This window comes from Sander lucioperca, chromosome 3 (genome assembly GCF_008315115.2).
Source record: "Sander lucioperca isolate FBNREF2018 chromosome 3, SLUC_FBN_1.2, whole genome shotgun sequence".
Classification (NCBI taxonomy): domain Eukaryota; kingdom Metazoa; phylum Chordata; class Actinopteri; order Perciformes; family Percidae; genus Sander; species Sander lucioperca.
The window spans coordinates 2,663,063-2,684,684 of NC_050175.1; the positions used below are offsets into that span (position 1 = coordinate 2,663,063).

The window sequence follows — 21,622 nt, forward strand, 5'->3', positions numbered from 1 at the left end:
TATATATATATATATATATAGATATATATATATATATATATATATAGATATATATATAGATAGATAGATAGATAGATAGATAGATAGATATATATATATATATATATACATACACACACACACAGTGAGGAAAATAAGTATTTGAACACCCTGCTATTTTGCACGTTCTCCCACTTAGAAATCATGGAGGGTCTGAAATTGTCATCGTAGGTGCATGTCCACTGTGAGAGACATAATCTAAAAAAAAAATCCAGAAATCACAATGTATGATTTTTTAACTATTTATTTGTATGATACAGCTGCAAATAAGTATTTGAACACCTGAGAAAAATCAATGTTAATATTTGTACAGTAGCCTTTGTTTGCAATTACAGAGGTCAAACGTTTCCTGTAGTTTTTCCACCAGGTTTGCACACACTGCAGGAGGGATTTTGGCCCACTCCTCCACACAGATCTTCTCTAGATCAGTCAGGTTTCTGGGCTGTCGCTGAGAAACACGGAGTTTGAGCTCCCTCCAAAGATTCTCTATTGGGTTTAGGTCTGGAGACTGGCTAGGCCACGCCAGAACCTTGATATGCTTCTTACAGAGCCACTCCTTGGTTATCCTGGCTGTGTGCTTCGGGTCATTGTCATGTTGGAAGACCCAGCCTCGACCCATCTTCAATGCTCTAACTGAGGGAAGGAGGTTGTTCCCCAAAATCTCGCAATACATGGCCCAGATATCAGATATTAGCATATAGAATAAAAAACGACAATGGTTCCACAATCTCGAAGTAAACCTGACCGCACTCATTGCAGGGTTCACTAGTGTTGCAATGATGCTATTCAATGACTCAGTTAGTCTACACATACATCTGTACATGAGATTCAGAGTACAGCAGGACGGGTGGATACCTCAACACTTAAACATTTGGCTTGCACTGCTCCATCGAGGCATTTTAAGCAGCAGCATCATGCCATCATTATATGCCACATTGAGTTTCTGCATACTGCTTTTTTTATAGCGACGCCACAAGTGGGCAGTATACATTGGGGTGCAAAAAGCTTTAAAAAGTGTGATCTTCACAGACAATGAACATGCTAAATTTTGCGATTCAGCATATTAGCTTCATACATAACAGTCATCATACAGTACTGTCTATGAATGTCCCTATCATCAGACAGGTCATCAGTTATGTAGTGCCCTAAGTATTTGACCTCATCACACACTTTAAGGACAGTACCAGACAGAGAAACCAGGAAATGACAGTTTGTCATCCCTGCTTCTAGCAATTACAATATTACTCTTCTTAGAATTGTACTTAATGTCAAAGTCTGAGCCATATTGGGAGCAGACTCTTATATATTATTATATTAGTAACTGTTGAAGGCCAGCACTATATGGACAAAGAATCACCAGATCATCTGCATACATCAGGTGGTTGATAATGGTGTTCCCAACCATACAGCCTGTTCCACAGTTATTTAGCAGCTTTGATAGATCATCCATATAAATATTAAAAAGAAAGGGAGATAAAATGCTTCCCTGCCTAACTCCATTGCTTACATTGAATGGGGCAGACGTCGAGTTACCCCATTTCACATACATTGACTGATGAGCATACCAAAAAGCCAAGATTCTCACTAGATATTTGGGAGCCACTCTGTTGTGCAATTTGTACAATAGCTTCTTATGATTTACACGATCAAAGGCTTTAGAGGCATCAATAAAACATAAAAATTGTGGAATTATACCTGTTATACAAATCTAGGACCTCCTTTAACGCAAAAATACACATATCTGTGCCATGTTTAGATTTAAAGCCAAACTGGTTGTCAGAGGTCAGGACAAACTGCTCCAGCCTGTTCAGTATAATCCTCTCCAAGACCTTGGATAAAATACTGGCAAGAGCTATAGGCCGGTAATTATCCAAGCTGTTAATTTTGCCAGCTTTATCTTTGATGATAGGTACTAATGTGACAGATAAAATAGAATCAGGTAAAATACCATGAGCTAACAACCCAGTAAAACAAATAGCAATTAGGGGAAAGAGTTTTCTACGCAAATTTTAAATGCTCCGCAGATATCTTATCCATACCACATGCCTTATTATCTTTTAGCATCATAATTGCATCATTTATTTCTTGAGGGAAAACAGTCACATCGTCATTATTATCAATGTTACCCACTATAAATGAGTTACTTTTAACACAATTAAACAGCTCATAATAATGTTTCTGCCACAACTGAGTAATTTTCTCTGAGCCGCTGACACCCTCAATGTTCGTTGGTAACGATGTTTTACAGTTATTCATTCTTTTGATTTCTTTCCAGAAATCAATAGGACTATTGTATTGCAGCTTCCTTGCAAGAGAGTCAGACCTCATTGTATTTTCATTCCTCTTAATGGAACGTAGAGCATATTTAAATTTAGCATTTGCATGTTTCTTATAATCAAATAATGGACCATGTTTATGCCTGCCTGACTCAACCCATGCTTTGAAGGCCCTTCTTGCCTCAGCATGCATCTCTTCCACATAATCATTCCAGCCTGGCTTGACTCTGTACAATCTGTGTGTCTTATACAGGGGCCTGCTTGAAACAAGGAGGGACTTCACAATATTCTCATACAGGGAGCACAACTCAATACCATGTTGAGGGTTATTACAATTGATATCACAGCATGCAGTGGAATCTTTTTGTAATTCAATGTTACTCAACAAGATGTCAGACTGAATATAGTATTCAGTAACATCCTCCTCAGCCAGGTTAGACCAATCTATTTTTCCCACACACGTTATCTACAGACAGAAGAGTAGGTATATTGCCTAGATTTACAGATAAAGAAAAAGGTACATGATCAGTAAATTAAAAGGCAAATTCATAATTCTCATGGCTTCTGAAGAATCATGAACATCAGCCGTGCAAATGCAGTGATCTAGCCATGAGGTTGTGTGCCATGCCTCACTGATGTAAGTGTAGCTACTATCAGGCAAGAGCACTTTGCTAGAGAGAATCAGACCATTATCAGAACAGAACTGCATTAAATGTTTGGCAAATAAAGAGCTGCCATCGGAAACATCTGCATTCATATCACCCACAATAAAGAAGCACGTGGAAGCATTATCTTGAATGAAAGACATAACACAAGCCAATCTATTAAGGTATTCATCTTCATTTTGAGAACACTCGTAGGGCGTATATATGTTTAAGATAATGAAGTTTTTATTACCACAATTAAACTCAATTCCTATGGCCCAATCAACATCCAGTCTAACCACATTAACCAGCTGATCATATTTTTTATGTCATAGCAGGGCAACACTGCCAGGTATTCTACCATGAACTATCCTGGTACTCAGGTCAGTAGTAGCTTCACCCGCCCCATAAAAGTCTTTATGCAGGGAATTTAGACCCTCTACAGTACATATAGTACATCACAGGCCTCCAAAAGTTTATCCACTACAAGTCTCTCTCTCTCACTCTCACTCTCGTTGTGTTCAAAATAATAGCAGTCCAACATCACTAAACTCATAAATCAAATTTTTGGTAGAAGTGATATTTCTACATGGCAAATAATTTACCGGTAAGTGTTGTAGAGTCATAGAAAACCAACAGACCAACAGTCATGACATGCATGCTGCTCATTCTGTGCCTTGAAATGGCATCCAAAGCCTGAACGACATGGGAAAAAACAGTCAACTACCATTGGAATGGATCAAAGAATAGTCAAAATGGCAAAGGCTCAACCAATGATCAGCTCCAGGAAAATCAAAGAAGACTTAAAGTTACCTGTGAGTACTGTTAGGATCAGAAGAAGGCTATGTGATGCTAAGCTAGCAGCTAGAAGCCCCCGCAAAGTCCCATTGCTGAAAAAAAGACATGTACTGAATAGGTTGAAATTTGCCAAAGGACACATTGACTGGCCAAAGGAGAAATGGGGCAACATTCAGTGGGCTGATGAGAGCAAAGTTGTTCGTTTTGGGTCTAGGGGCCGTAGACAGTTTGTCCGACGACCCCCATGCACTGAATTCAAGCCACAGTACACTGTGAAGACAGTAAAGCATGGTGGTGCTAACATCATGTTATGGGATGTTTCTCATACTGTGGTGTTGGGCCTATTTATCACATACCAGGGATCATGGATCAGTTTCAATACATCAAAATACTTGAAGAGGTCATGTTGCCTTATGCTGAAGAGGAAATGCCTTTGAAATGGGTCTTTCAACAAGACAATGACCCAAAACACACCAGTAAGAGAGCAAAGTCTTCGGTTCCAGATGAAAAGGATTGATGTTATGGAGTGGCCAGCCCAATCCCCAGACCTCAATCCCATAGAAAACTTGTGGGGTGACATCAAAAATGCTGTTTCTGAGGCCAAACCCAGTAATGCAGAGGAATTGTGGGTAATGTAGTTCAATGGTCCTGGGCTGGAATACCTGTTCACAGGTGCCAGAAGTTGGTCGACTCCATGCAACACAGATGTGAAGCAGTTCTCAGAAATAATGGTTAACTAAATATTAGTGCAGTGATTCAAAGTAAAGCTAACCCTTGAGACATTTTTCAGTTCATACAGTAAATGTTTGAGTTTGTAAAGAAAAATGCAAATGCTATTTTTTTCAACAGCCTAATATTCATTTTTCTTCACTTTCTGTAAAGGTAGAACACAAACTTGATCAATTTTGGTCATGTTTTGATTTGGAATTGAATGTGCAGTGTTCCCAATGCATTGATATTATGGAATTAAAAGCTATTCTAAGGATTTTGAGCATTATTCACTTTTTAAAATCACACTGCTATTATTTTGAACACAACTGTATATATATAGTGGAGGTGTGTTAATTGGGCTTGGTAGGTGGCGTATCGTCACACCCTTTTGACAATCAGCTGATTGATCAATAATTAATTAATATATTGATCAATAATCAATATATGGTTATTGGTTAATAGTTGGTATATAAGAGCTGAGTCATTCTGTTTTTGTTGTTTGGTTTGGAGTCCCTGAGTAATTGTGAATTTAAGTTGGATTCTGAGTCATATTTAGGCGTGTCGTCCAGGAAAGAGAGGGTGTAGAGAGTCTGCAGTGATCCTTTTGGCTTGTTTTCTAACAGCTTGGATGGGCTTGTTCCTCCTTATTATCCTCAGAGCTGTCTTGTGTGTGCTGACCAGCCTGCTATTTAGCTGCACTGTTAAAGGAGCGCTGTACAGTTTTGGCCATTTCTTCGCCGTTTTCTGGCTTTTTGCTCGCCGGTTTCTCTATAGAGCCCCCCCTACAGTTTCAGAATAGATATTTGGCCCATCCTATGTTCCCTCGTGTCTGACTCCTCTCTCGGTCAGTCTGCCGTTTCCTCTTCCTCTGTTCCTCTGACAATGCTTTCCTAGCTTTCTGCTTCTTTTTTGCCGGCTCAGCCATGACAATAGTGTGAAAAACTCCATCGCTACCTTGTTCTTATAGCTAGCCAGTTCCTGGATGTGTTCAGTGCCGTGAAGCAATTTGTTACATGGCGTAACCTGATATCACATCATACTTCCTGATGCTGAGGCCGGCGGCACGCCGGCCCAAAGTTGCAAGGGTGATTTTTCCGCTCACAGGCTCCAATGACTCCGAAGCTGTTCAGTTAAGGTAAATTAAGCTAAAAAAACTGCATAGTTCCTCTTTAAGTTGCCAAACCACGCTGTGATTCCATATCTGATGATGCTCGCCGGTAGAACATGAGCATGATCTGCATGATGGAGCATGATACTCCAAACAGTGTAGCATATGTCTAGGGCTTTTATTGTGAAAGGTAAGAATGGAAAGAAAGTCTCTGGTAAACGCTGCCTTTTTGATAGTTATAGTTGGAGTAGTAAAGTTTTCCTCTGTACAGTCTGTAGGTCAGACATCAGCCTCCGTGTTGTTGTACTATGATCATCAGGAAACACGTGATTGGTTGATGTCTTTATTCGCGTTGACAAAGCTCAGAGAAATCGATCTTTTCGTAAAGAATTACGTTGCTTTATCGCCGCGTAATATTTCCGTTCTCTGTGAAAGTATTTGTGATCAAAACAGTTCGAAAAAATATGTTGACGTGCAAATTAATCACACAAAAAAAAGCGCCCCCGGTTGTGCTTTCTTGTCCTCCAGTTGGAGACTAAATTTAATATTTTCATGTTAAGACATGGAACCCTTTCCTAGAACTTGTTGACTCCCTCAGCTTACTTCATGACTTGGAGGACTGAGCTCCTTCTGGACTGCTGCATTTTTTATACTCTTTATTAATCCCCAATGGGGAAATTACAATTTACACTGTTATTACACACAGGCCTGAAACACACACACACACACACAGGTCCTTTTACATGCACTAATGGAGCGATGTCAGAGTGAGTGGGCTGCAACTGCAGCTACTGCCACCCCCAAAATTTGACACCAGCTGCCTCCCCCACCCCCTTTTTATCATTTTCTCGGTTTGTCGGTGTGTATGGGTCTGTGTTGTCTGTTCCCGTTTTGGGCCTGTACTGGGTTGATTTGCAGGTTGGTAGGGGACTCGAGGGTAAGTGACATCAGTTCCACTATGCTGTGCTCACTTTGTTCACTGTGTTTAGACACTTGTTACATTTCATAAGTTAAAATAAAAAAAGTTGGGGGGGGGGGAAAAAAGCATCCCAAAAACTCTATATAAATCTATAAGAGAAAAAAAGATCTTCCATGTTTTCAATGTCTGAGTTACAGAAAGTACAAACAATCAAATCCAAGTTAAACCTTTGACGCAAGAAGTCATTACACGGTTAAATGTCGTTCATCATTTTAAAGTCAACTTCTTTAGCCTTAGGTAGATAGAGATACTTTATTTATCCCGAAGGAAATTAAGGAGCTGGACGGGGGAACTGGAAAAGAGAGGGAACTAGTTCTTATCTTAACCACAGAGGTATTAGTAAAGTCTTGAAAATGTGTTTTCTTTTCAGGGTTAATGGGAAACTAAATGAGGTCAGATTAGTCCTTAAAAATTGTTGCTTTTTTATCTAAAAAACTACATCCATCTATGACTAATGAAGGCATCTGTGGAATTACCACAGAATAAGTCATCATGCCTTGCATTAAAAGAATCATTACTTGCGGGTTATGTAAACAAGTTTGTATTTTGAAGTGAAAGCATTATATGTTAGAACATTACTAGAATTGTCTAATAAATGTATGATAGACCAGATACCTCTCTCCATCCATTCAAGTCAAGTGGGTTTTATTGTCATTTCAACCATATATACTGTATATAGTGAAACTAAACAAGGTTTCACTGTGGCTCAAGTGGTGTTAGATATTTAAAATATATCAAAACGACATTATATACAAGAGACATTCGAGATGGGCTACATTTACTGCACACACATATACTTTACATAAAGTGCAATTACTACTTAAAGTAGAGCATTTAAGACAGAGACCGACTTTGTAAAAGAAGGATTTTCTCTATTATTATGCTTCAAATATTGAGACCATGTGTGGGGTAAACTGATGCTTGTATATCCGTTTCCAATAATTGAGGATGTCCTGTTGATGAAAAGCAGATAACTTGACAGGTAGTTTAGAAATATCAAAGTAACATCTTAATAAAAAATCCTGACAATCTTGGATTGAAAATCAAACTAAAAATGTTCACCTTTCCTAAAGAAACTTTGTAACCATTATAATTTGATGATACCATTCATTGGATCAAACCCCCTTTCCTCATCATATTTCACAATATCATTTCTCCATGTTTATTTTTCCATACACAATTGAAATTGTCGTGATTGAGCAGAAATATCCAATGAATAAGCTGGATATACAAGTCTATATAAACTCTCCATCTTCGTAAAAAAGGGGAATCCAAAGATGGACAAGTTTCTCTGAAGCCAACTACTTAGGATAGTTTTACTATTCTGTACATTATTTTTATATTAGATGTTTCCCTAATATTCATATTCTTTGTAACTACCATCCCTAAATATTTAACTTCTTTTTCACCGTCACTTCTGCGTTTGTGGTCAGATGACGGGGGTCCTGAAGCATTTAAGGCACCACTGGACGCTGGGGCTGGGCGGTCGATCCATGACCGCAAAGACTTGAGCTTGACTTGTGCTCAGTTGGTCGTAAGCCAGCCGGTACTCCCTGTCAACGGCCTCTGCTGTGGAGGAAAAGGGGGGAGGGGGGGGGGGGGGGGATTCACAAAGTCAGAAAAGAGAGCATTAAATGTATCACTCTTTACCTTTTAACGACAGAAGGAAAAATTAAACCAGCTTCACATTTAATAACCCAAAAAATGTTTCGTAAATGAAAATGGTGGCGATTGATTTCACTCACCTACGTCGATGTTCTCCTTCCCTAAGGCCACCAGTGAGAGGAACAATATTTCTCCATAGATACTCTTGAGACAAATACAGGACACAGAAAGGAGAGATAAGGTGTTTATTTACATTACAAGAATAGAATTGTCCAAATGCTTTGAAGAAAAATCTTGAACCAATAAAAAGAAGGAAAAAGTGCTTCAAGAAGAGTTTAAATCGGACACCTCTCTGAGAGGGAGGACAAAAGTCTGACCTCTGCCGGTTGACATGGATCACGGATCAACAGGTCGATTGGCTCGTAGACGGCGTTGGTCTGGATGTTGAGGAGGGTGTGAATCTCCTGGTGGTCCATTGGAGCCAACGTCCCCTTCTTCTCCACTAGAAAACAACACGCGCACCATCAGAAAGACTGTTATTCTATCCTTTTCAGTAAGAAGCCTCACGTCTGGCCAACAGGGACATTGTATCCAAAGAGGTAGAATAACTAGTTTTATGTACTTTTCTTGACACAATTTCAGCTAATGTTAAATGCATCACAGCATGCCCTTCCTGAAACATTCATATTTAGCTCAATTTGCAGACTTCCTTTATGACATTGAAAATAGTTGTCTTTGTCTCCCCCTAGTGGTAGAGAGGGTTTCTACAAATAAAAATACATCAAGCCATCTGAAATTCACATTTCCAAATTCTTCACATAGTGGCAGTACAAGTGTATAACTTTTTTATGGTGGGACCACTACAATAATACAGGAGGGTGGACACTCACACAAGGTCAAGGGATGGATGTGTTAATAATCACCAATTGTAGTAAACATAAATACTGCGGTGACCCGACCCCGTGCGTAATGCTGCATGGAGGACTACGGCAATGGAAGAATCAGGAGAGAGAGAGACTTCAGGGACCATGATGATGACTGGCTCATATGCTGATTTAGATTCCCTAAAGCTGAGCTCTTGGATCTCTGTACTGAATTGGGTCCAGTAGAGAGGGCAACGCGCCGGAACCGTGCCATCCCGGTCCAAACACTGGTCCTTTCCAGAGGAAAATGTCAAACAGCTAAGTGTTTTATATAAATATTATATATAATCTTGAACTTTATCGCTTAGGCTTGTTTGGATATAATATATAGTTCTGTTAAATAGGTCTGGTATATCAAAGCTGTCCCCGAGTGTCGCAATGCCTGCCGTTTCACGTCTGAGAAGTTTTTTGCTTTTTCCCTGCCAGTCGTCATGATTCTGTGTAACGAAAGAACAACTGCCAGGGTCATTAACATACTGATCAGCATTCAGGAGGTGCTTTACATTGATTATTTATGGTTAAAAATGGGCGTGTACAGGGAGGGATAAGAGGCTGATCCACATACGCACTCTTGTGGGAAATCTGATTTATAACGGGAACATTGCTTACAGATGTGCGAAAACACGGTTTTATAAATCTGACTTTCTTTTGCCATTTTTGGCTTTTCGGCGTACGTATACTTTTAGTAAGGATCCTACGCACAGTTTTATAAATGAGACGCCAGGTGTCTGGGAGTAGTCCAGGCTCTGCAGCGGGCCACCAACACTGTGGCTGCACATCCCTGACGTCCCACTGCATCTCTGCTGCCTCATGCTCCAGGAGACCAAGGGGGTCCGACTGCACCGGCTCTGGAAACAGACTAGAAACACAACAGACAAAGAGGGCTCTGTTCAGCACCATGGACAGCCCCCCTCTACTTTGACTTTACTTTTTTCGACATACTACGCTATGACTTTTTTCGACATACTATACTATACTATAATAGGGGGCAGATTCCAACTGCAGACATCTTTATTAAAAATGAATCAATTGATATAGTTACTGAATTTAAATATCTTGGTATCACTTTAGATTCAAATCCTAACTTCAAGAAACACATCAAGAAAATGACAAAAACTATAACATATGACTTATTACAGATGACATTGTCCCTCCCTATGGATGTAGCCAAAATATTTATGCATGCTTTCATTTTTTCACATATCTCATACTGTATCACCTGTTGGGGACAGGCCAGTGAATCTGCCATTAGACCTCTAGAATCATTATATAAGCAAGTGTAGCCAGGCTTAATAATGAGAAACACTATTTAGCTGTCTAACCAAGTCACAAAAGGGTTCACTTTTAATTTCGTATCTTTGATGGACTTGAAAGTGAGCAAATGGGTGAACTCTATGAGGCAGTGAGCTGACCAATCAGCTGCCAGCTAGGCTCCGTTACAGTTACGCCTCTAGTTTCGCGTCTCTGCATGTTCTTTTGGCGCTTGCACTCGAGCATGGGAGGCTGCGTTATCCACTTGGTGAGAAAAAAAAAATCGACATGGAATGAGTTAAACAAGTTTTGTAATCAGTATTGCTTATACTGACTACACCTTGTTGTAATATAGAGTGTAAAAGGGAGCTGCGCCTGAATCCACTGTGGTCACAGAGCTAAAGGCAGTGAATTCCGCTAAAATGGTGAGTTGTTTATCTGGCGCTAGGCTTCTGAGTTCGCTAGCCTTCATGCTAACAGGCCAGGCTTTTGATGCCCATTTGTATTTAACCTAGTCTTCTGAGGTTACTATGAGTTCGCTAGCATTTATGTTAATCGACTCTAATGGGTAAATCAATGAAAAGATGCTGATTGTGTAAAGCTGAGGTGGAAAACCTGTGTTCATATGTTAATAGGGTAATTAGCCACAATATGCTAGCGGAATACTGGCTAATGCCTGTGAAACCAACAAATTATTTTGTTTGTGGGTTTAAAAAGAAAAGTTACCTTTTCATACTGTTGCTAAATAGTTTGTTAAACAATGTTAAAAATTGTGGATTTTAATTGTGGTTACTGGAGTTAAAGAGGTGAATTTTTAGTGCATTCTTCCCTCTGCTACCAGTGCAGAGGGGGATAAATAAGCACACTAACGCCTTAATGCCTCTAATTTAAAGTGATACAAGTTGATCAATGTTTATATGCAATTCATGCAGTTTTATTCTTCATACTGTTAATGTTACTAGGTTGCATAAAACTTGAATTAGGAAAATGTGTTTCTATGAAGGATGCAATTTGTGATGTAAATTTACCTTTGATACTAGAGGGAAATTCATAGTTTTGATACCTAAGAAGAAACATAAGAGCTGTTGTACAACGAGAGAGAGATTTTTATATTGCATTATAGGTGTACTGAAATATTATGTCATTTTATTTTGTAGTAGCCTGTAGCAGTCCATTTATTCACTGAATGGTAATTGAGAGAAATGATTTGGCCTTATTTATAGGTCAGGTTTTGGTAAAGAGTTGGGAACATCGTGCAGAGATCCTTTCCACAGAGTGATACAGATCCACACGTTCCAGACGTTCCCCCAGAGATTCATAGATTCCCAGTCCGGGTGGCTGGGTGGCGAGCCAACCGTGTTTGGGACTCTGACTTTAGACGACTTGCCAGGATCATCTTCATCTTCATTGTGGTAGGACTAACACTAACACAAACTGAAAAAAGGGCCCCAACGGTGAAAACTGAACTCTTGTCAACAAAGGCAAGTCAAACTGAGGACGACCTGAGCTCAAAGAAACCGGACAAAAAAGGGTTTTGTTACGTGCGCACTTTATTTTAGTTTGTTATTTTTCCATAAATTAGTTTTTTTTTGTACGTATGTTCCAGTCCTGTGTATTTAATACAGGTTATGTAAACGGTCATTCTGGTGTGGTATTCATTTTTATTGGCATTCAATTCTCAGGCTCTTAACAATTTAGTGTCTTCTGATTCTGGTCCAAATTCGTATTAATGATAACCTCTAAGACGACTTCCGACTACTAAACCTATGTATATTATTACTACTACCTCGTAATAAGGGTTACACAAGCTTTAAAAATCATTGATAAAAAGCCATTTCAGTACCACCATTGCAAGATCCTAGAGAAACAAAGCCCAAAATGGCGTACGCCAAAAAAAAGTCAGATTTATAAAACCGTGTGTACTCACTTCTGTAAGCAGTGTTCCCTTTATAAATCAGAGATTACCTACAAGTGTGCGTACATGGATCAGCCTCTTATCCCCCCCTGTACACACCCATTTTTAACCATAAATAGTCAATGCAAAGCACCTCGTGAATGCTGATCAGTATATGAATGACACTGGCAGTTGTTACACCGAATCATGACTGGCGGAGAAAAAGCAAAAGACTTCTCAGACGTTCAGGAATTGCTGCAAATTGAATTATAATTTCGGCCTGTTCTTGCCCAGTGTAGGCAAACCTGATCTATACACTACCTATATTAATAATACCTTCCAAAACGGCAGGCATTATGGCACTCAGGGAGTGATTTAACAGAACTATATATTATATCCAAACAAGCCTTAGTGATAAAGTTGAAGATTATATATAATATTTATTAAAAAATTAATAAAAAAAAAAAAAAAACACTTAGCTGTCTACCATTTCCCTCTGGAAACAGCTGTTTTCCCCCAGAGTGGCGAGGACCTGTATTTGGACTGGGATGGACCAGTTCCGGCGCATTGCCCTCTCTACTGGACCCAATTCAGTACATAGATCCAATAGCTCAGCTTTAGGGAATCTAAATCGTCATATTAGCCATTAGTCATCGTCATGGTCCCTGAAGTCTCTTTCTCTCCCGATTCTTCCATTAGCGTAGTCCTCCTGCAGGGCCAGCAGTGCCATCATGCGGCAACATTACGCACAGGTTCACCACAGTATTTGTTTACAACAATTAGTGATTAACACGTGAGAGCTTAACGGCTGTATTTCCAGACTTTGACATTTGATGATATATGCACAGTATTAAAGACATATTTAGTTATTTAGGCTACACTGTGTTCTTTAGTTATCTAATGCTAGGGTATTTGATGCTATCCTGTATTCCATGGGGTCGGGTCACCTCCTCCTCCTGTGCTCCGTAGCGGACTCTGTGACGGCGAGACAGCGCTGATTAAATATTAAGAACAAATTTTTAATGATTCAAGATTTGAGTTGGATTTTACAAGGTGTTTATGTAACAAGTATCACTCAGTACAAGAGCAAATAGCACTGCTGGATTTAATCTTCATGGTAACGTGGATGATAGTGAAAAAATGTGCATGAGGCATCAATACTTGAAAATATTACAAGTAATCGTTATTCCCATATTTACTTTCTGCAGTCTGACTTCAGTTCACCACCTCACCATCTGTGTCGCCAATTCCCATTGTCTCCAAAATGTGCGTACGCATGGCTCAGAGTTTGCGTGGAGGAACGCACATTCTCCTGTCATGTTTGGTTTTTATAAATCACATTTGCGTGGGAAGTGGCGTACGCACATTTTCAGCCCCGTTTTGTGCGTATGCCACGTTTATACATGAGACATGCTTATTGGTTTTTGTTCGCCCTGCTATTTCTCTAAGATCTACCAGACAACAACATACCTTTTTGCCGTACAACTTTTGGACAGTCTGCCTTTTTTTGTGGTCCATGTAGATGTCTCGGAGGTGGGTCTGCGGGCTGTCCGGTCCCAGGTTCATGCAGGTGAGTAACACCCAGTTTATTTGAGTCTGAAGTTGCTGTCAAGAGAGAAGATATATGCCACAGTTGAGAAAGAGTGTTTAGTGATAAAGTGGGCCCTTGACACACTCAGATACTACTTGTTGGGAAGAAGGTTTACTCTAGTCACACATCATTCACCGTTACAATGGATGGCTAAAAACAGAGACAAACAGTAGGGGGTAACCAGGTGGCTTTTAGGGCTCCAACCTTTTAACTTCTGTCGTTTACAGACCAGGACGACGCCATGGAAACGCAGATGCCCTATCCTGCCGTGATGCCTTCTGGTCCTCGTTCCCCCTGCCGAGGACATCAGGCCTAGGAGGAGGGATATGTGGCATCACAAGGGGACGTGTGGTAGAGGGACGCTATGTTCCTCTACAGGAGTGGCTACCCCATAACAAAATGGCTGCCACCTGAACTACAGGTCCCAAAATGCACCGCACAGGGAGGCGCAAATGCTTCGGTCCCTGGATTAAAGCAGGTGCTCAGGCACAGAGAGAGAACAAAGAGAGCAGAGGCAGAGAGCAAAAAAGCGTTTGTGGAGAGACCGACATCATAAAAAGAGGTTTCCAGGACTTTGTGAAGATATCTGGTTTGCTCCCAGTAAGCTTTGAGTTGGATTTTCTGCTTTGCATTGGACTATTTTCTGAAAAAGACTGCTCTAAAATAAAAACCTCTGTTCGCTTGCAACCACATTTTGGCTGTTCTCTGCCCTACACCCCAAAGAAAAGACCTCTCACGACATCACTGGAGATAAGAGCCCTCTTGAAAAGGAGCTCTCCGACTTGAAGGAAAAATACGAGGTCATGGAGTCTCTCTCCGAGAACGCCAAGAGACAGAGCTGCAAACTCTCAAGGTATACAGTCTGCTGCTGGAATAGCACTAATACGGGTTATTTTGGGTGTCAGAAGAAGCTGAAGAAGACATACCTTTATATAATCCCGCAATGGGAAATTCATTACATAAGAATGCCATTTGGCAGACCTGACCTGGCTAACTCTAATGAAACTAGTGCCATTCTCTACCTTTGAAATTATTCAAGACAATTATTTATTCTAGCAAACAACTGGGTATTTAACAACCCAGAAAGGACTGTTACTTTCCTAAAATCCAATCAAGCAGTTTAGATATTTTAAAAATAAAAAATATGATGGGCAGATTTTGGAACAGACCAGATTTAGCTGTATCTTTTCTTCTGTCTCTGTCCTGTCCAGATGACCCTCAGAGACAGAGAGTGAGATCTCCTGTCTAAAAGACACCATTCATGCTGAGGAGATGGAGCGCAGGCAACTCCACAATACTATCCAGGAGCTCAAGGCAAGTCACAAATGTTCTCCTGAAACCAAGTGATGATAAGTGAGTAAGTGTGACTCAGTGGGGTTGCCACTAGTCGCATGTGTCAATGTTGAAACTAAAGCTTTCACTTCATACAGATTGTTAAGGTATTATTTCATGTTTTGCAGATGAGAAAACAGTGTTGCTATTTTAAACACCGAAATTTGAAGGCTCAGAGGAACCCTAGTATCATCTGAGAGGCTGTGGGAGAGCCAAACACGCCACCTACAGACTGACCTTAACAAAGCCACTGCTCAAAAGGTAGTTCCACCCTCAGAAGGAAAATAAGCCATCAAAAGGAGTTGATCATTACACTTTTCCATTACTCTGATTACATATCAGGTTCTATGCAAATGGGTTCAATGTAATATGCTCCTCTTTGTTTTTCTCAGGAGTTAGTGACCTCTCCCCGTTGCTGGCAGGCCCTCGTCAGGCGCATTTCCTCCGTGGCGGTGCGCCGCAATCGGCTCTGGGTCGGCTTACCCTTTAATTTTTCTTTGTGATTTATTTTTGTACTTTGTTGTGTGGTTAGCACTAGACAGCCGACTCTTTCTGTGTCAAACAACCAAACAAATGTTACTCCTCTCACTGACTAATAACTTGTCCAACTGACTAATTTAACAGGAATTCTCTTTACATGCAGGGCAATATAAGGGTGTTTTGCAGAGTGCGTCCACTGGTGGAGGGAGGCCTCAGCAAACACATTCAGCTCCCGGTCAGTGACAAGACAATAACACTGGTCAAAAGAGAGAAGGTGAGAGTCCTGTCAGCATATCAGATCTATAAATAAAGACATGTTTATCAGATCTATGAATAAAGACATGTTTGCTTTCTCAAAGATTTCCTTTTTGTTCTCTTTGGCTGCACCTTTGGCTATAAGTAGTAACTGCAGTTGTCTTTTTGAATTGTAATTAGGGCCTGAGTGCCGACAGCAGCGAGGCCCTATTGAAACTGAAGGAATTCTTCCTCCGGCAAATGAATCGCCGTTTTGAGGGGCTTAACATATTCACAATGTTGTTTTTGGTCTCTACACCTCCTGAGTGAAATATCTGGCTCTTAAGCTGCTAAAAGTTCCACTATGTATGTTAACTAGCTAGTTGGTTACGGTGTCTGTCTGCTGTTTGGTGATGAAAAGGTAGTGTACGGCAGGGGCCCGTTTCAGGAAGGAGGTTTAACAACCTCTGAGTCTAACCCTGATCTCTGAGTTGATTTACCCTGAGATGGAAACTGAGTTTTCGGTTCCTGAACAGCTTATTTGAGTAGGTTCACTCAGAGTTAAGTGCGTGCCCCACCACAATAAAAAGGCAGCATGAATGGAGCCATGATACTACGATTCACCATGGTAACAACTGCAAACAAACTGGTCGGCGGAAATGCTCATGCTCACATACAGCGAGTTTGAACATATATTTAGTTTTAAAAAAGCAACACAGCGGCTGCTGCAAAAGAGAATTTTTCGTGGGACCTGCTTTTAAGAGGTGGAGAATTTCCCCCGCAGAATAGAGGCGCGCTCTCACTGGCAGTCTTCGTAAATACTGCGGAATATATAATTAATTTTACCGAAGTGCGCCCTGTTTGTAAATAGCCTGCATCGGTTAAGTCAGTCTTTGTGAACAATTAACGCCCAGAAACAGGAGCAAACGGCTTGATAAATCTATCCCTCAGTCACTAAACCTGCTTTCTGAAATGGACCCCTGTTCCTCATGTTTCTACTGCCGCTGTTGATCGACGAAAAGTTTTATTTACAAAATAAAAAAAAAATAAAAAATCAGCTGATACATCAGTATCCCTCTAAATTGTGGTAACGATGCAGTAACAATGTTGACATGAAAAGAACATTGTTGTCTCACTAGCATTATTTCTGACTTCCCGTCAGTTTGACTCCATGGATAGATACCATTGAAGGAAATAAAAGTCATAGTATACTGTATGTTGAAAACTCAACTTCCCTTTGAGCTGAATTGAGAGTCAGATCAGTGGACCTTTGAGTGATCTGTTTGAGAACTCGTGGCCTAAGGCGTTCCCGACATGTTTGAACAGTCCAGCAGCCAGCAGAAGCATGACTGCAGCCCCCTCCCTCTAACTGCCTCAACACCAACTAGCTAAACTCCCCCCTAGTCTTCATGTGGCTTGCGGTGGGTATTTACGCACTGAAACCCAGTGGACACAAACACCCGCTGACGTGCTCCCGAGACAGCTGCCCTGAAGCAGCTGACACTAACCACCACCACCCCCCGAACGGGCTCCAAAGGGAATCCGCTCTTCAGCCTGCAGGGACAGAGCAGCACCCGCAGTACCAAATTCTGTACTTTTGGGTGCCGACCGAATTACGTCGGTAGTCAGAGGACAGATTCACGTTAAATCAAACAGTCCCTAATTTCGGGACCTGAGAGCATGTGGTGTTTGAATAATCAGATAAATGAGTTTTGGACCATCTTTCAGTGGAAACCGCATCAACCTGTTGTTTGAAAGCTCTGAGCAATAAGATACAACACTTCTTCTCTGTAGTGTCAAGTTCTACATTACGACTTCCAGATCATTAACACAAAGTCCCACGAAAACGGAAAGAAAGAGTTTTTCTCCATAAACTGCTCGCGTGTGGCGGCTAGACAACAGTTACATTAAGGAAAAAGATGGGGGTGTGGATTAAAACCCTCCCGAGGAACAAATAGAATTAGATTACTATATTAGGTTTTGCTTAACTTCTGGCTGTAGCTGTATCCTTTCTAGCAACAACCCCCAAATAGGCATGGCGCCAGTGCTCATTATGCTTATTGGATAATCCGGCTACGATATAATGCTCACTCTGACCAATGAGCGAGCAGCTGTGTTGTATTTAAACCCATGTTTGGCCTCTTTTCTTCCAAAATGCCCGGAAAATAAAGATGCAGAGAATGCTGAAGAAGCAGCAGTTCAACCATTTTTTCCAAAATGCCTGGAAGAAGCAGAAACGGACACAGCTACAAAGGATAAAACAATAAGTGAAGCAGTTTGCATTCAAATTTCAACAACAAATGTAATAAGACGTCCAGCGGAGCATGGCCAGTTTGTGAAGCTGACATCGGAGAATGGAAAGAATAAAGATAGAAAACACCCAAACGCCAGGTAATGCAGGTTTTTTTTTTCCTCTTGTGGTGTCTGTGCTGCCATTAGATCAGATGGAAAGCATCATAATACAATAACTTAATAAGAAAAAACAAGATGGCAACGCCATACTTCAGGCTTCAATTTCTGTCTACGAACACCCTTTTTCAGTCTGTGGTCAGCAGTTTGTCAGATGAGGAGAAAATGTTTTCAGACTCACATGCTGAAGAGGATGTTGTGTTGAGGACAGACTGTCTGATGGCGCTCAGGTGTGTCCACATGTCTCTGCCCAGGATGTAGACGGTACCAGAGGTCGGAGGGAACAGACCATCAGGGTGGAGCAGCAGGGACCACATCATTTAGATCAGGGGGCAGCACACTTTACTATCAAGAGTCATTCAAAGGGGAAATCAGCCTGAAGCCACAAACAGAGCCTTATAACGAAGGAAACAGTCAATGAAGTCTCAATGAGCCTATCTACATAACTAATAGTTGTCTGTTAATATGGTAGAGTTGGCTGCCATTTCTATGGCCCTGTCTTTGACAGTCTAAAGAGCATACTAGACGTGTCTCTGGACCTGTCGCTGTGCTCCATCACTCACATGGTGCTGCTTTTCCCGCCTCCGTTGGGTCCCAGGAAGGACAGGATCTGTCCCTCGGTGAAGCGCCAGCTTCTTCCCGTGGCGGAAAACCTTCACCAGGTTCTCCATGTAGACACTAGGCTCCTCCTCGATACACACAGCTGGAAAAAACTTTAATCATCTGTCCAGAAAGTGACAACAGTTTTAGTGTATGTACAGGAGAATCAAATGGTGCTTTTCAATTACACGGTACTTGCTCGACTCGCCTCGACTTTTTTGGTTTTCCATTACGAAAAAAAGTACCTGGTACCTGCTAACAGGTACTTTTTTTAGTACCTCCTCAGTCGAGGTTCCAAGCGAGCTGAGGCGAGCCGAAAAGATGACATGAAAGCGACAGACGGGGGTGTCCTGAACAAACCCGCTATTTTTAAACAGTTTAGCCAGCTGTGTTTTTTGTTGCTGCCTCCAGCTTCTTCTACAAAATGTGTCTTCTGGCTGTGGCAACAACAACACACCTTCCACGTTCTGTGTTAGGTCATGGCAGTTTACTGCGGCGCCACTTGTTTCAGTTCTGCGGAGGCTCCAGGCAGAGCTTTCACTGTATCCTACATACACACACACATATGCTGGCTTGACGCACACACCAGCTGACAAATGTATACATCAGGCCACATATTACACAGGCTACGGCGAAAGCTCTGCATGGAGCCTCCACAGAACTGTAAAACAAGCTCAAGTGGCCTGATGTTACACTTGTGCGGTGGTGTGTGGGTCGAGCCGGCATACGACCAGCCACGCTGAGGCGGTACTAAAATCTGCAATGGAAAACGGACGCACAGTGTGCCGAGGCAAGGCGAGTAGAGTCGAGGCGAGTCGAGCAGGTACCATGTAATGGAAAAACGCCAAAATTGTTAGGTGCATTAAGAGGTTTCATGGTTACAGATGTTATGTGTTAGCTGTGCAGCTCTATCGTCACCGTGTGGTAACTGAGTTACAGCAGTCTCACCTTCTAGGTTTCCTTTCTGGCTCAGAGAACACTGCTGGACTTTCCCTCTCTACAGGACAGTAGGACTTGCTGAGGCTTGAGGGGTCCCGTACCGACCTGAGACACACAGCACACAAACCTTGGGAAAACTCAGACTAATCACCACAATATCTGGGTTAGGGCTGGGCGATAAATCCATTTATCTATTAACTCGACTTAATCGTGCGTGTATGAGTCAAAACAAAATAAAGTTAAAACTTCTGTTGAACATTATTTGAAAATGGTGAAAAATGTGGATCAGATTCCCAAAGTCCAAGATGACGTCCTCAAATGTCTTGTTTCTGTTGAACAATTTCTTTGTCATCTGCAGATCGATTTTCAGGGGGGGATCTATTTAAATCCTGAATCAGATTTGTTTTGCTTTCCCTGCAAAATGACGTAAGTGGGCCCCAGGGGATGAGGGCCAAACATTACTGGGCCTTGGCACAAAAACCTTTGCAAAAGGTTGATAACAGTAGTAGCATTTTGGATTCAGATGTTAAATGAAAGATAATCAAATACTGAGAAAAGTGCATGAATTAAACTGTTAACTGCTCAGACAAGTTGTAAATGTTGTTTATCTTAAAACTCATTTCAATCAGCCAGTTGTATAAATATGTAGAGGGATAATTAGATACCTTTTGTGTGATGTGATGCATTAGTCACTTGCAGTTTTCCATTGTTAACACCAGCCTCAATGGAGAACAGAGCTGCCCAACAGAACAGGATTCTGACTGTGAAATTATAACAAGTATCAGATGATTAGTGGTATCATTTTTCTAACTAGACAAAATGTTATGTTACAGTTCATCATATGCATGGTGATTAAATTCCAACAGCTCACTCCTAACCCTATCCCTAATTTAGTGTAGGTGTAGTGGATTTGAATCTGGACCTGGTCTTATGTGGTCTACATATAAACAAATTTATAAAACTGTGCGTAGGATCCTTACTATAAGTGTACATACGCCCAAAAGCCCAAAATGGCGTACGCCAAAAAAATAGTCATTTATAAAACCGTGTGTACTCACATCTGTAAGCAATGTTCCATTTAGAAATCAGAGATTACCTACAAGTGTGCGTACATGGATCAGCCTCTTATCCCCCCCTGTACACACCCATTTTTAACCATAAATAGTCAATGCAAAGCACCTCGTGAATGCTGATCAGTATATGAATGACACTGGCAGTTGTTACACCGAATCATGACTGGCGGAGAAAAAGCAAAAGACTTCTCAGACGTTCAGGAATTGCTGCAAATTGAATTATAATTTCGGCCTGTTCTTGCCCAGTGTAGGCAAACCTGATCTATACACTACCTATATTAATAATACCTTCCAAAACGGCAGGCATTACGGCACTCAGGGAGTGATTTAACAGAACTATATATTATATCCAAACAAGCCTTAGTGATAAAGTTGAAGATTATATATAATATTTATTAAAAAATTAATAATAAAAAAAAAAAAAAACACTTAGCTGTCTACCATTTCCCTCTGGAAACAGCTGTTTTCCCCCAGAGTGGCGAGGACCTGTATTTGGACTGGGATGGACCAGTTCCGGCGCATTGCCCTCTCTACTGGACCCAATTCAGTACATAGATCCAATAGCTCAGCTTTAGGGAATCTAAATCGTCATATTAGCCATTAGTCATCGTCATGGTCCCTGAAGTCTCTTTCTCTCCTGATTCTTCCATTAGCGTAGTCCTCCTGCAGGGCCAGCAGTGCCATCATGCAGCAACATTACGCACGGGGGTCACGCAGTATTTATATATTTACAAGA

At 41.1% G+C, this 21,622-nt stretch overlaps 3 long non-coding RNA genes across 3 annotated transcripts; 1 reads left to right on the top strand and 2 right to left on the bottom strand.

The window, feature by feature from the left end:
• Nucleotides 1-1,531: 1,531 nt before the first annotated feature.
• On the bottom strand, nucleotides 1,532-16,678 carry LOC118494672. Its single transcript, XR_004896796.1, has 3 exons — nucleotides 16,617-16,678; nucleotides 9,927-9,929; nucleotides 1,532-1,541 (listed from the first exon to the last, which is right to left on the bottom strand). It is a non-coding gene; the product is annotated as an uncharacterized LOC118494672 (long non-coding RNA).
• Nucleotides 10,386-11,731, top strand: LOC116057353. Its single transcript, XR_004106793.2, has 3 exons — nucleotides 10,386-10,602; nucleotides 10,690-10,759; nucleotides 11,558-11,731. It is a non-coding gene; the product is annotated as an uncharacterized LOC116057353 (long non-coding RNA).
• A 2,005-nt stretch (nucleotides 16,679-18,683) lies between the features above and the next one.
• On the bottom strand, nucleotides 18,684-20,553 carry LOC116056774. Its single transcript, XR_004896978.1, has 3 exons — nucleotides 20,479-20,553; nucleotides 19,823-19,918; nucleotides 18,684-18,997 (listed from the first exon to the last, which is right to left on the bottom strand). It is a non-coding gene; the product is annotated as an uncharacterized LOC116056774 (long non-coding RNA).
• Between the last annotated feature and the right edge of the window lie 1,069 nt (nucleotides 20,554-21,622).